This window comes from Astatotilapia calliptera, chromosome 15, assembly GCF_964374335.1.
Source record: "Astatotilapia calliptera chromosome 15, fAstCal68.1, whole genome shotgun sequence".
NCBI classification, from domain to species: Eukaryota; Metazoa; Chordata; class Actinopteri; order Cichliformes; family Cichlidae; genus Astatotilapia; species Astatotilapia calliptera.
Genome location: NC_137436.1, coordinates 3247188 through 3262531, shown reverse-complemented (window position 1 = coordinate 3262531; position 15344 = coordinate 3247188).

The following is a 15344-nucleotide window of genomic DNA, read 5'->3' as shown; positions in this document are numbered from 1 at the left end:
CGACTGAAGAGCAAACATCTGCTGCATGCCAGCACCAAATGAAAAGCACTTTACACCAGCGTTTCATTCCCTTGTTTATTGGAGTAGAATTATGAATACGTTTCCTTTGAACATGATGAATCATTAAAGTAATGGTGTACTGAGGTTTTGTTCTTCTTCTTTTTCTTTTTTTTTTTGCTTCGATGTTTCTTCTTCTTAATACAAATTTCTATCTGTGTCTGTGCCTCTCCTGAGAGCTGCCATTGCTCTACTTACCAGGAAATACTTTCTAGATATGCTAATTTATAGTCATGAGAGAGAACAAGTGTGTGTGTGTGTGTGTGTGTGCTGAGAAATGCATAGTTGAGTATTGCAAAATAACAGCAAAGCAGGAGCATTTAAGTAAGTCAGAGTCTCTGAGAACGTTTGCATGTACTGTTTAGGTATTTAAGGTGTGTCTATATTTGTCATGTACTCAAATGCATACTGTATATAGCCGCCAACAGTTTGCCAAGGACAACAATGCCAGAGGGCAGCTTGTGTGTACATCTTCCTTGCTGTCGGCCAAAACAGCAGTATTTGAGCATTTGTCCTGCGTGAGAACTGTTTTTTTTTCTTTGTGGTTCTTTGAAGCAAACAAAGGCACCAGGGTCTTAACATTATCTGCATTCTGCATATCTGCCTATGTCAACCACACTAGGCAGACCCACTCCTGCCACTGCAGTAGGCCACATGTGAAAACCTGTATAAATGCATATAACAGTGCTGTGAAAACGTGAGATGGAGAGCCTGGAATGGTTGTACCTTCCTGCTTCAGTTGCTGTGACTCTTATAGATATTGGCAGTAACCATTTATTTATTACAGACAACAATGTATGGAGTGCTGAGTTTAACTGCCCAGAATTATCATCACTTCGTATCAACTGCAGAGCTGGTTGCAAACTAATATCTTTACCTATTCAGTTTGACAGTAGACATATTTGCAAAATACACAGACAGATGGACGCCACATGTTTTAAAGTGGTGCGCTCCCCTGGGAACAAAGGGATAGTGTAAATGAAACCAACTTCCTCTTCCAAAAAGTGTACATATGTACATATTTCGTATTGGGGAGCAACCTAATTCTAAAAAAAGAACGAGTTAAAGAATAAAAATAGGATGAACTTGTGGGTCATGTGACCTGCCTTTGCCAGCTGTTTCTAGTGGCCCAGGCGTAATGACAAAAGAGTCTGTGGCACCGTTGTCAGAAAGTCAATACTGTGATTAACACTGTCCTTCGGTTGAGCCCCAGTCCACCACTTTAGCAGCCAATAGCTTTGACAGTCATTACCTAACTAGTAAATCACCACAAACAGGATGCAAGTAAATAGGAGAGTCAGTGATTGAATAACTCCACTAAACAGCAAGAGGAAACATGTTGCTGAGTATTTTTACACAAACTCATTGTAAGTGGAAAGTGAGCATATGTTACAGAAAATGAGCTTGTAAAACGTTTTCGTATTTCTTCTCTCCGGACCCCCTCCAATAGCTCTGGAAGTGAGTGTCATTCAAGATGTGGCCTTTCCACACTCATAAAGAACACATAAAACACACATTGTGCTCTCGTTAAGTACTTACAGAGGTGAGATTTATGTGCTGGGGTCTGGATTTCCAAATAGAGACCGATGCTGTCTCTAAAGTGTTTGTGATTTACACAGCGAATGTATTGGCACGGGCAGAATACCAATGTGATTGCTTAACACCGGAGTTTGAATGGAAAGAGGTGAGCGCAGTTAAAATGTTTGCGAGTGTATGCTAAAGGAGGGTCCCTGGTTAGCGCCAACACATTTCTTTATAATGTGTAGTACGGAGCACCCCGGGGTCCTTTTCCTCCCTGCTCCTCATGTACGTAGGCTAAAAAGATCTATTTGCTTGTGTAACCAAATTCTCTGTAACTGCAGAAAAAAGACGGTGATATACTTCAGAATTCCTGCTACGATAGTACAGGAGGTGCTCCTGCTTTAGTCAAGGAAAGAATGAAGTCCCTCTTTACCTGGAAGTGTCACCAACTTCACTAATGTGTCTTTAATGTAGCCAGTTTCACCCTTGGACAAGGATATCAAAACACTTAAATCGACCTGCTCACTGGAGGCAGAAGTGAGCCTTGTAAAATGAATTATTGATGCCATGCGAGGCTCCTCGCTGACTGAGAACAATGTAACATTGCGCTGGTGAATTCATCTGAGCTCTTTAAAATCAAGGTCTCTCTGTTCGCTTTCATGTTCTGACGAGGGCTCAGCCTCCAAGCCACAAGACATTCCTTGATTGCCGGTGATGTCCAAGTCTTTCTCGGAGGCACCTCAGTCCTGTCGGGACAGAGAACGTTATTGTTGGGATACCTGCATAGTTGCATGATTGGTGTCAAATAAACACGGTGCTGAGCTACAGTGCTAGAGGTCTTTTTACCTGTAATTATGGCATGGCTAGCTTTCTTCTGTGGGCCAGCTGCCAGCTTGCTTTGGCTTTTATGGGGCTTCTGGTCCTTTCTTGTGGTTGTCATGCTGCAATTAAAACTGTCTCCAATCGCTGGGTGGCAAAAGGCGCTGAGACAGACTCTTGTCTCTCTCACACACAGACACACATATGCCTGTGTGCTTGCATATGCACACACACACACACACACACACAAACACACTGTGGAGCCTCTGGCTGGAGGCAATGGGAAAGTGTATGATATAGGAAAAACATAGTTAATTACATTTGACAGGTATCTATTAAAGTGCATTCTTAGACCTTAGAGGCCTTCGCACATCTAATGGAAATACACACTCAACTTCTGCCCATGAATAATAGGGCTTCTCAGCCAAAAGCTTTGGCTTTTTTCCCCCTTATCTCACCAACATCAAGCATCTGTCAGCGAATATACAAATCACCACTAATCAAATCCACAGAAGTATAAACCAAGGTCTTACACTGGTATTCGGATTCTTTTTAATTAGTTATTCAGGGATTCTTTTCACTTTTAAGTGAACAGGCACTTGAATCCCTCCTCCGAAGCAGCGCGAGCTCGCCTGTTTATTACAGACAATAGCAGTGTGATTGTAATGATGGCACCCGATTTTGCCATTAAAGAGAGGACGTATGCATCGCAGAGGTATTTGATTGTAACCTGCGATGTTCAAATCCATGGGTATGTGTACAATAAGGCAGGACAAGGTTGAGATGGCTGTCTGTTTGGTCTGTGCATTGCCTCGTTCTCTGTTATGGTCTGTCAGTCTGTCTGGTTTGTGGGTTCAGCGTGTCTGGATCCCCGTTCTTTGCCGATCTTTCATCTAATCTGCCTGAAGACTTTGTCAGATCAGCTGTCTTGGAAAATCCAATTTAGGTTCTTGATAAAATATATTTGAGGCAACAAGAACAGGAGACTGACTCAGTTTAAAATAACACGTGTTCTCAAGGAGGAAATTACATGATTTTACAAGATTTTTTTATCAATTCCTCACAATGATCAAAGACGGATTAATTAGTGGAAGGGTTACATTTTACATATGTTGAATTTGTAGAGCGCATTAGTTGTCATTTCATGATAATCTCAGTAAAATGCCTCATAAGCATTTCTAGCTCAGTAGTTTTTACACATATATGCAAATTTATTTTGAAATCTCCTTTTTGTACAACAAACTACAAGAACACCCAGGAGCAGCTGTGGCTCAGGTGGTAGAGTGGGTTGTCCACGAATCGCAGGTTTGCATGAATAAATCCAAGGACTTGCTCCGTTACAGATAGGTTGCTAGGCAGTCCCTGAACTCAGCCAAGGATCAGTTTGGCCTGTCACCTCAGCATCATATTAGATATTATACCTCTTTGATATTAGACCGTTTTTACTAAAAGACTAAAAGCAGACCAGCGTGTTCCTTCACTTTCTCTGCAGCAGACATAAAGGATAATATTAAATAGTATTGGCCCTGTGCATGATTTATTTGACACCTTAAGTCCCACCCATCAGCTCAGTGGAGTGGATTGATCCAACCTTGCAGCTTCTTCTTCCATTTCTTCTTTATCAGTTAAAATATGATAAGCTTTGGTGGTCCAACTTCCAAAAAGAAAACTTCAGTTTATGCAACAAATCGAGCGCAGTATTTGATCAAGCAGTTCACATCAACTAATAACTTCCATATCCAGTTTGCTATCTCATATGCTTTAGCCTGTCCACAGTTGCTGCACAAGCCACTTTGCAACCCACTGTTTAATGTCACCACTGTTGTCACTGATCCCTGGACTGTTCTGTGATACGGGTCTTGCTGCTGCCTCTTAAACTTTCCATATATGTGCATGGAGCGCTTCGCTGCCAAATATGAATTACTGCAGATAGAGATATCAGCCTTCTTTTGACTATAGCAGGGCTGAGTTAAATATGTTTCCTTATGGCAAGTAAAGATTGTGATTACAGGCAATGAAATGAAATGAAACAAACTGTGGTTTCCTACTTGAACCTCAGAAATGCAACGAGCGCTCCAGCCTTCACATTTTTATCCCATCCAAATTTTATCATAGAGGCGATGTTGACACCTTAACCAGTAGTGGCATTTTATCCTTGGCTACAGCAAACACTGAAAAGAATAGAGGAAAAAAAGGAGCAGGGAGATGTTTGATGTAGCCAGGCAGGATGTCATGAAAGCTTGTGGTGAGGTAAAGGCCATTCAAATCTGGAAGTTCTGAAAACTGTGGAAGTCAGTGACATTTTGAATTTCTGCCCTTCCAAGAATTTCCAATGCACAAAATTTGGCTCTGTGCAAGTTTTGGCTTGCTGTGTTTGGCGTGTTTTGGACAAACTATTGTCTGGTATCAAAAAAGTAATGATCCTACATGAAATGTCAGATATTAATGTCAAAACTAGGTAGCCATCATGTTCATACCCCTTGGTCCCTTGATGGGCTTAACAGGAAATATTTGGTGTAGCACTCGGTGTTATCAGACAAACTGGCGAATGCTTGTGGGTTCAGGCATTCATTGTGAAACCTGGGAAACATCCATGTAATGAATGTTTGCTGGCACAATCCATTCCTCTGACTTTTTTTTCCTGGCCAGGGAGTTCTTTGTGTGGTCTGCAGCGTTAGTTAACCCAGTCACCAACTGAACTACTGACTTGTTGATTCATGTGTTTGTTAATTAGCTTTCGATGCCTCGTTAACCGCAAAATTAACCAGTGAGTGTGCAAGAATTTTCCCCGTGCATCGATTGGCATCTTTGCTACTCGCTCTATTCTGCATTCCCCCACACCCCCCAAAAAAATCACCTCTCCCATTTCCCCCTCCTCCCACACCCCTATGTTTCCCCGTGTCCTATCTTCTGCCTTTAAAAGGGCTCAAGGATCCCACACAAAGCCAGGAAAAGATGATGATGATAGTTTTGTTGCCTGCCCCCCCGTCTCTGTCCACATTCCTCTGAAATGAAAGGCGGCAACAATTATCTTCATGTCTGATGCCTCAAGTCTTTTGACATCTACCTGGTAGAGCAGGTCTGGCTCACTGCGGCTTTGGGAGCAGGTTTGTCGTTTGCCCCAATTACTGTCCACGTTAAAATGGCTGAAACCTGGGAGTTGCCCATCTCTTCAACAAAGTTGTATGTGTGAAGCCGGCAATTTTCTTTGGCACCGAACGCTGTTCTGCATGTACAGGCCAACCTTTTCTGAAACAACTGACAGCACGAGTGCTTTATGTGCTACTTATGGACAGCTAGTCAGGATTCACTCTAAATATTACCACAGGTCAGGAGAAAGGCAGCGTGTGGGTATTTAAATAGACCATACATCAAAGCGTAGCAATTTGAAAGTGACATGTCTGGAAAGTGCTAATAGCCTCCCTGAGCTGATTCCATCCAACCTCCTGCCAATGTCAGAATCCAGCTGAATTTGCTTTCCAAGATGTTCTTCTGAGGTGAAAGCCAGCAGTCAGTTGTAGCTCCACTGGTAGCCGTTTCCGATGCTTTGGTAGCGTAGCATCAAAGTCACGGGGCACACATATATTCCGCAGGATTAGAGCAGCGTAAAAGGACAGCCCCAGCCCATTCACTGTTGGCACGGCCGCCACAGCCTCGGCACAAGTGAGTTTTTAATGCATTCCATTTAACTTTAATTACTCCAATCTCTGCGAGGGCACACAGGAAGAAAAGGCCCGGGCGTTTGTGCCGAGCAGATTACCCCACTGCCCTGCCAAGTCCGCGGCGCGCTGCATCCTAAGATAGAATTCAAATTCAAATGTGGGCTAAAGAAAGTGCAGCTGTCACCCCTCTGGCCTGCGAAGCCCCAACCGGATCAAAGATGAGCTGTCCTCCTCCCCTGCCCGTGTAAAAATGAGCTGTCCTGGCCGTGCCAGTGTCTCGTCCCCCTGGGGCACCTAATCCTCCTCTCCTGACTCCACACTGACAGTCTGAATAAAGGCATTAAACCCCGCAAAATAATTACCAATTAAAACGGATGGAGAAGTCATCAGGTAGTGACTGGGGGGGAGAGCAGGCAGAGGCGGCAGAGAGGGATGGAAGCTGTGGCGGGTTTCTTTCCTCCCTGCCAAGAACAACCTGTATTTTCTCCTTTATGGGTTATGGTTTTGCAGTTCTGGATGAGTGAGTGACCTTACACAGTGGTATCAGACCGGGAACAGACTTCTCAGAGCTTCTAGGATGTCGAAGAAAGTTTATGTGAGGCATCCCAACTGTACCGAAGCCAGAAATAAGTTTTATAAGCTGCTGAAATTAAGAGTAGTTGTTTTATCTTGGATGATGCTGTGTAAGGCTGAGTTAGAGTGAAGCTTTAGAGACTGCTGGTGTTTTTCTCCTTTTTTCATGTTTTAGGATCTTGGTATGTTTGCACACGTGCAAGGATACGGCGCATAGGTGCGTTTGGAAGTGACCCTAAGTGCAAAATGAGCCATTAACTGTGTGTCAGCTTGCTGTGCTTGTGCTCTAAATTAGCCTGCGTGTGTGTGTGTGTGCTTTTTACCTGTCATAGAGTGTTATAGGGTGTTTGCAGACTAGCGTGCCATGAAGCCCCGGGCACTAATCCACCAGCGCCACACTGCCGAATCCAGGTAAAGTGATCCTAAAGCCTTCTTACCCCTCTCCCTCCCCTGTTCTCGCTGCTCCCCTTTGAGCTCTGTCTATTAGCAGTGGCAGAGATCAGACTAGAGAATATCCACTCAACAGACCAGTCTGGACCAGGACATGCATTTTGACAACTTAATCTCCTCTTTGACGGCAGGCAGAAAAGGAGTGAATTGCCATGCGACAAAAGGGTTTCTGACTTGACCATGTTCTTTAGAAATTCCTTCCTCTGGTATGGGAGACAACCTGTGCGGTGCTCGCACAAGACTGCCGATACCATTGTGCAGTGCTCACTTTGCAGCTTCACTAAAACTTTGCTTTTTTCCCCTCCTCCTGGCTGCACGAGGTTCCTAACAGGAGGACGGATGGGGACGGAACATGAAATTCCAGCTTGACACTAACGGTCTAATAAAAGGCAGATGGCATAAATCAAAATTACGCTTGAATGCTTGTTTATGACCCTCTGTTTCATAACGATGATTGAGCAGGGTGTCTCGTTCCAGTGAATCCAACTGCTTGTCTGTGCCTCACCGCGGTATTTCACTGATGTTGATCACTTTTGACCTGAGGGACAGTTTGCATTGCTGATATGACTTGCCTTTTGGTTATTGTATCTGTGCCAAATCTCTCTGGGCTAAGTACAATGGGTGTGTGCACTACTGCGGACGTTGTAGCTTGTGAGTGTGTGAGAAGAAGAGGGAAGGGATTTTTTATTTTTTTGTCCATCCTGTGAAACCCATAATTAGGTCATGACTTTGACTCAGACACACGGGAGTATTTGCAGAATGCATATGTACTATACACAGAAAACACTGCAGAGTACACTACATTTATCTTCAGCAGAAATTTAAAGGTGATCCCATGTGGGTGTTTTCATCTGTCTTTTACTGTCTGTGATTAAGCCTGGGATCACTTTAAATCTGCTCCCGTTTCATCTCACTATCCCACAATTATCATGTTATGGTTATATTATCATCTTGATTTACAAACTGAGCTCTGCTTTTGCGGGGGCAAGTCGGCTCAAAGCGGCAACTTTAATTCCGTGTATTTTTAAGTGCAGCCTCAGGTATTTTATACCTGAACTACCTTGATCTCTGAGTTGACAACAGCACTGTATCCAGACCTCAGTTTCAGTCCCTTTCTAAAGATCAATCAAATACTGTCGGACGATATAAGGGGGAGAAAAAAGTCATAGTCGCATAACTCAGATGATTTTAGGGACTTATTCTAATGGCAACTATAGCCTAACATATGCAACTGTACCTTTTAATATATTTAAATACAAAATCTCACATCCATGCAGCGTGCCCATTTTTTGAGCTTTTGATTAATCCCATCAACAGTCTCCTTTGTTCTTGTCAGCTAAATTAAACACCTTCACTGATATCACATTAAAAAACCCTTTTGACAGGTCTGTGCGTCGTGTCAGGAGAACTGGCAGCTTATGTTAAGTTTAGTAAGGAAGATCTGTGTTCACTCATCTGCCTGCATTGCAGGGTGTTCAGGCTGTTAGGCTATCCTTTACATCCCTCCGCTCTTCCTCGCTTAATTCATTCCAATTGGCTCCACCCACGTCGCCTAACTTATCCTGACCATGTACGGATCCTCCTCCAAGTCCTGACCTACCTCCCAACATCTGTGTTGTGTTATGTAGCTTAATCAGAGTCTTAACACCAAGTCGTTTATTTCTCAAGGCATAAAAAGTTTTTTAATTTAATTATTATCCTTTAAAATATGTTTTTGATGAGATGATGCCAATTGGATACATTTCTGGAACGTGCACAACCTTAAAATTGCAAAAAGACAGCTTCCTCTCAGCCACTATCAGTTTCCACAAGCCCTTCCCCACTGCCACTGTCCCAAAGACCAGCTAGTTTTTAGCAAATCTTTAATCCACTGAGTAAATGCTGGCTTCAAGTTCACTCTAACCTCTGCTACATTCCATAACAAGATTTTTCTTCTTTTTTTGGCAACAAAAGCTATAAACAAAAGCACAATTGCACAATTGGAGATACAGTATCTGAATTTCAGGAGCGGGACCACGCCTCCAAACACGCTCCTTCCGGTCCTCATCTATATAGGTTCCCCCAGTTCTGCAAGCTGTTCGTTCTCGTTTACGTGCCCCACGTTCCCCCCCTTTTCTTTAACTTCTTACATGGGGATCAGCGAGGCACGGGAGCCGCCATCCCCAAATGGGGAATGCTGTCAAACCTAAAATGAGAACGTGGGCCCAGTGAGTGAAACAAATCTTTATGTTTTTGAGATTTCAAACCTATATAGATCCCAATTCTCAGGCAATCAATATGCAGGGTGTGGCCAGGGTGTCAAAAAATGCTTTAATTCTGCAGCTCGGGGAAATGGATTCACGACTTTCACGGGCTTGCAGGTAGGTAGCATCACAACAACAGCGGGTGCAGTGACTCCAGACAAGCCTGCAAAAGTACGGGATGAGTTTGGGTATCATATGGACACATGCCGTACATCTGGAGACGACACAATGGGCCTTGTGAACGTTGTACGTTTTGTATATAAAACTTTATTCGGCCATGTATTAAAAAATTTACCACAAGTTTCTATGTCCATTAATTTAAGGAAACATGGCCTTTTAAAGTTGGAGGATTGGAGAAAATACAATGCGTTGTGGCAGAAGATGAAAACGGTACAGTGGTAATACTCACCGTTGTGACATGAAAAGATGCTGGAGAATGCGTGGAAGTGATTAAAAGACAATATTGTTTAAAAAAAATTGGCTAATGATGAATTTCTAGTGTGTGAGACATTCAGAGCTTGCGGTCGCTTTCTCTATTGACTTTTTCTCACTTGGAGGTGGCACACGTACAGCAGCGCTAGCACGAGGTAGACATTAGCATATGATTGCTTGCGACCACTTTCCACTTCTGCCATCCATTACGTTTTAAAAGAAAGGACTTTTAAATCAAATGCGGCACTTAAGCAAAGGCAACATTCAGTGCGCTCGAAAGCATCTTTGATAAAAAGATGAGAAACTTTGTGATACGCTAAGGTCGAAGGACAATTTGATAATTTAGGGAGGGCAAGGATTTCTCTTTTCATAAAGAAAGAAAGAGTGCCATATAAAGAGAAAGAGAAGGCCTTCAGACCTTGTCAACCATCTTCATTAGAAACCCCACTTTAGTCTTAATGCATTTCTAGTCATTATCCAGGGCACAATATGTCACAGCCCTCTTTAAAAGAATATATACACATTGTTCAAATAATTACCCTGTGAAGGACAAACAAGCACCATGTAAAAGGCATCATTATTTAGGTGAAATCACTGGCAGGGACTTTCAGGCCTTCCCTCTTCTTTGCCATTGTTGCAGAAGGCCATCTGATGTCAGAGTGTCTGAGCGATTTGCCAAACAGCAGCACGAGCGCCTGTGTGGATTTAAACAGTCTTCGATCAGAGCTGCTGCTGCTGCTGCTATGATCAACACGTATCCAAGAATCACGATCCTTAGTCTAATGATATTGTTTCAAACTGGGTGTGTTAATCTAAACTTACAAAAAACACTCTGCTAGTTTGGGGGAAAAAATGACACCCTTTAAAAACACCCCCCTACCCCACCTCCGGTTGTCAATCACCTGTTATAGATCTCAGGTTTTTAATTAATATGCATAGTTAATTAGCTTCTTTCTGTCAGACAGCAGTAAAATGGCAGCTTGCTGAACTAACCAGCATCACCACGCATGGCTGGTTGCCATATTGTCTTATGTATTATCATTACTCACACTTGATGTCAAATCTATAATAACCCATAGAAACTAAATACTGGTGGCCTCTCCTACCAGTCAGACGAGTTTTTACGCCCTCTGATATTCCTACTAAAAAAAACAAAACAAAAATTTTACTTTATTTTACTTTATTGTGTGCAGGTGAGCGTGAAATGTCGTCCTGTGGCAGATTAGAGACCTGATAAATGATAGATAAGTGTAAGAAGATAGATTTTGCCTGTTCTTAATCAGGCAAGGTTTGCTTAGGGTCAGGCTTAAAATCCTCACTTTCCCAGCATTGAGAGGCCAAACTTCTCTGCAGCCAGCTTCCCAAATATTCCCTTAGTTACCACAATTATACAACCTGCAGCACCATGGGAGCACTTTTCTCAGTCGTCTTATCACAGCTGTAGCCCTACTGGATGAACTTGTACATCGACAAATTATCCTAAAGGTGTATAGTGTGAATAGTGTGTCTGAATAAACTGATCAGGATGGGGGTGATTATAAGTGAGTGCAGGATAATCCTGACCACCCCCTGCACCACCTACTGGACAGTCAGCAGAGCACTGACCCTGACAGACTGATTCAGCTCTGCTGCCGTATTGGACAGATGCAGGAAATCTCCCATACTTCGCCCTCTAGGTCTTTACATTGCAACACATCTGTGTAGCAGAGACTCATCTCTTCTCTCATGTTAAGAGTTTAATTCAACCCTGCAATGTCACAACACTTAACGCTGATATTCTTAAGCCACTTGAACGTCATCTGACATCTGCTGTGCCTGTTTTGTTGTTTTTTTTTACAACATTTAGCAAGCCTCTTTTATTCTGCTTTGGTGAATTTACTGCGCTATCTGACTTTGTTGTCACTTCATTAGAGCAGCGCGGTGGTTAGCACCATCGCGTCACAGCAAGAAGGTCCTCAGCTGAAATCCACCAGCCCGTCGGGGTCTCTCTTTGTGGCGCTCGTAAGCTCAGTCCGTGCTTGCGTGGGCTTTTTCAGGGTACCCTGGCTTCTTCCACCAGTCCAAAGACATGAATTTAGGTGAACACCGGTGAATCGAATTTGGCTGCAGGTTTGAGTGGGAGCGTAAATGGTTGTCTGTCTCTCTGTGTGAGCTGTGTGACAGACTGAGAACCTCTCCAGGGTGCATCGTGCCACTTGCCCTGTGGCAACTGGGATAGGCTCCATCCCCCCTGAGACCTTGAATTGGATAAGAGGAAGAAAATGGATGGATGGATCTTTTTGCTATTTTTTTTATATGAATAACTGTATAAATGTTATTTTTACCTTTATTGTCTTTTTTCTAGATTTGTAATGTTTGACATTTGCTCCATTTTATGATATTTATTTCATTTTATCAAGCTGTACTACTGTATTTAGGCTATTCTGTTATAGGTTTGTATTTAATGTTTTGGCTGTTTTGGTATATTGGTGATCATTAAATACGCTTGGCTAGTAGCCTGTTGCTAAGTTAATTTGCCCACTTTATATGTATCCTGCACACAAGAGTCAAAATCCTCTACATAAAAGTGCAGCGCATGTTTTACTGAGATGCTATTGATAAAATGATTACAAAGATCCAATCTGTCATGTGAAAAAACACATGTTTGTACATCCCATGTCAGTTTTTCAGGAAAGTCTTAATCTCTTTAAAAAGAAACAAACATGTCTACAGATGAGATCCTCAAACAAATTACAGATTGTTGGCATTTTTTGTTATTTTCATAATAATATGAAAGAATAGACAAAACCGAAACATCACATGTCACAAGCACCCCTGCTTTTATCACACATTCAAATTCATAAAATTATCAGGGTTTCCAGCTCCGGAGCCAACGGTACAGCTTTCTTAGGGAGCTAGTTCAACCTCAGACGTCTTGGGTCTGCTGTTCTCTTTGTTATTGAAGTGTGTGGTGTCAACACGCCAAGATCTAAAGAGCTCTCTAAAGCTTCTGGGGGGAGAGGGGGGGGGGAGGTTGTGGATGCCCATGAGTCTGGCAGGGGATTTTAAAAGATCTCCAGGTTTTTTTTGGGAATAAATCAGTCCACGGTAAGGAAAATCATCTCCAAGTGGTGAAGATTTTTTAAATGACTGCCAGTAATTCCAAGACTGGCCTGCACAGTAATTTCAACCTAAAAGCAGACTCAAAACCTCTCCAGGACGTGCGGGTAACTTTTGCAACTACTGGTGTCAAAGTGCATCTATTGACAACCTCTGCTGAATGTCTACACAAAGAGTTTGCCCAAATTTAAATGAAATGGAAAATGTCTTTGCACTCCAAAAATGTTCTGGTTTGGGGTTGCTTCACTGCCTCGAGGACAGGTCTGCACGCAGGCACTGATTCGGCTACGCTTTCTGCATCATGCGAGAGGGGCTCGAAGTTACTTTGAGGCCATCTGTCCGAAAAGCGAAGCTGAAATGGAAGACGACGTTTCAACGGGATCGCGATCCTAAGCAAACAAGCAAATCCACCACAGAATACCTCAAAAAGAAGGAATGAAAGGTTATGGAATGGCATTGCCTGAGCCCAGATTTAATACCATCATAATGTTGTGGGAGGATTTGAAATAGGTAGTACATCCAAGAAAACTTTCATGAATCTCACAACCGAAGGAATTTTGAATGTAAGAGTGGTCAAAATTTTCAGCAAGCTGATGAGGAATGAGTGATTTCTGCTAAAGAGGCAATTCTAGCTTCTGAGGGAAGGGGTCTAATTCTGTCTGCAGAATAACATTGAAATTTTTCTTCAATAGATGATTGAAAAAGCTCATTTTCCCTGCAGTGTTGTTATGATGTTACTTGCAGTTACTGTTTCACACATGTCAAATATCCAGCAGTTTCCAAGGGATATAATTGCTTTTTTTCGTTAGAATTCACAAAGGAATTTGTGCTCTTTCAATTACACTAACAGAAAACATGCAATACAGATGATAGTGATTAGATGATAATACCGGTAGGGTCAAGATCACGGCATCTCTCTTTCTTGTCTGCTTTTGCTTTTGTGGTGCAATTTCTGACATGGTTTATGTGGCGTGCTTTATATTTTGGCTATTTGTTGGATTTTTGTCCCCTTTCTGCCAAGGATCCAGGTTGGCTTTTGCCTGCGTTCTGTCAGGCTGATGACGTAAAGAAAAACCACGAGTCCGGCACTTTTAAAACGACACAGGACCTATAAGTGATCTCCTGATAAATAGCAAAATAGAAGACGTGACAGCTGAGGTGACTACGCAGATGTAAAGTTTAATACCCACACTTTGTCTGCCAAAACAGGAAAAGCAAGGGTAAAAAAAGGACACATTTTTGGCAGCCCTTCATCAAAAGCATAAAGCAGTGGCCACAAGGGGAGAAGTAAACAGATTAGAAAAGCTATTGACATTTCCCTGTAGCAAGGAAGGGGTGTCGAATGGCAGCGGGGATGATAAGGTGTACAGGCATTTAGTCCCCCCTCTCATGTTTTATGTATCTGTGATCACAACCGATCGTGAGCGAAATTAATCAATAACAATGCCGCCAGGATGTGTGGATGACACATGCCACTGCCCGCCCCCCACCGCCGCCGAGCTGGCCCCCACCGCCCTCGGCACCCTCTCGCCGCACTCCTCCATTCTCCACCCTCCTTCATTTTCCTCACCCCATCCATTTTGATACGGGGGCCTGTTGTTCGCCCACGTCTAGGTGAGGGATTTTTACATCCCCGGCGTGCTTGGAGGAACTCCATATGGCCGGGATCAAAGGTGTTGCTGGGTGCATGGTTCTGCTTGGTTGCCAGCCACCGCCGTTAATTAGAAAACAAGATCAGAGGCGGTATTAAAATCCAATTAAGCCCGTATGAACAGATTGCCAAGTGATGTTCACTAATGCATTACTGAGCACCATGCAAATTTTAGTGGCAGCATTTGGCTTTATGTTATGTGTTCATGTCATTAAGAGTCTGTGTGTATTTGGGAGTGTATCCGAGTGTCTGCGGGAGTGTGTCTATGCGCATCACTTGCCGGCTATCTAAGGCTCTGTGACATTGCCTGATCTTTTCCTTGATACACAGCCCTAATCTCATACAAACAATCAGCTAAAGCTCTGCAGAGCAACAACACCTATCCACACAATAAGATTGGATGATATTGCTTCTTACAATTAAAGCATAATTGAGAATGCTGAATTATTGATCCATCATAATTGAGTTCTCTTCATTTGATTTGTATGAGAAACTAATATGATGCACAGAAAATACAGCAGATTTGACTAAATTGCCTGAGAGTATTTGAGCTTAATCCAAAGATCCATAACGTTTCTACGTGGCCTCCACTGGCCACTCAAAGACATAAATTACAAGCGGGACAGGAGCCTTCTATTTAAATCAGTTTAAAATCCGAGATAGCTGTCAGCAGATAAAATTAAACCGTGTTAAGGAATTGGATGAGGCACATTAAAATGCGTACATAAAATGATTCTGCACAATAAGTGCCAATTTAGTCCATGAGTTTCATTCGCACAGCAGACAGACAGGGCATCTGTACCAAAGACTGACAAGTGGATGCAGCTGGTGGCCTAT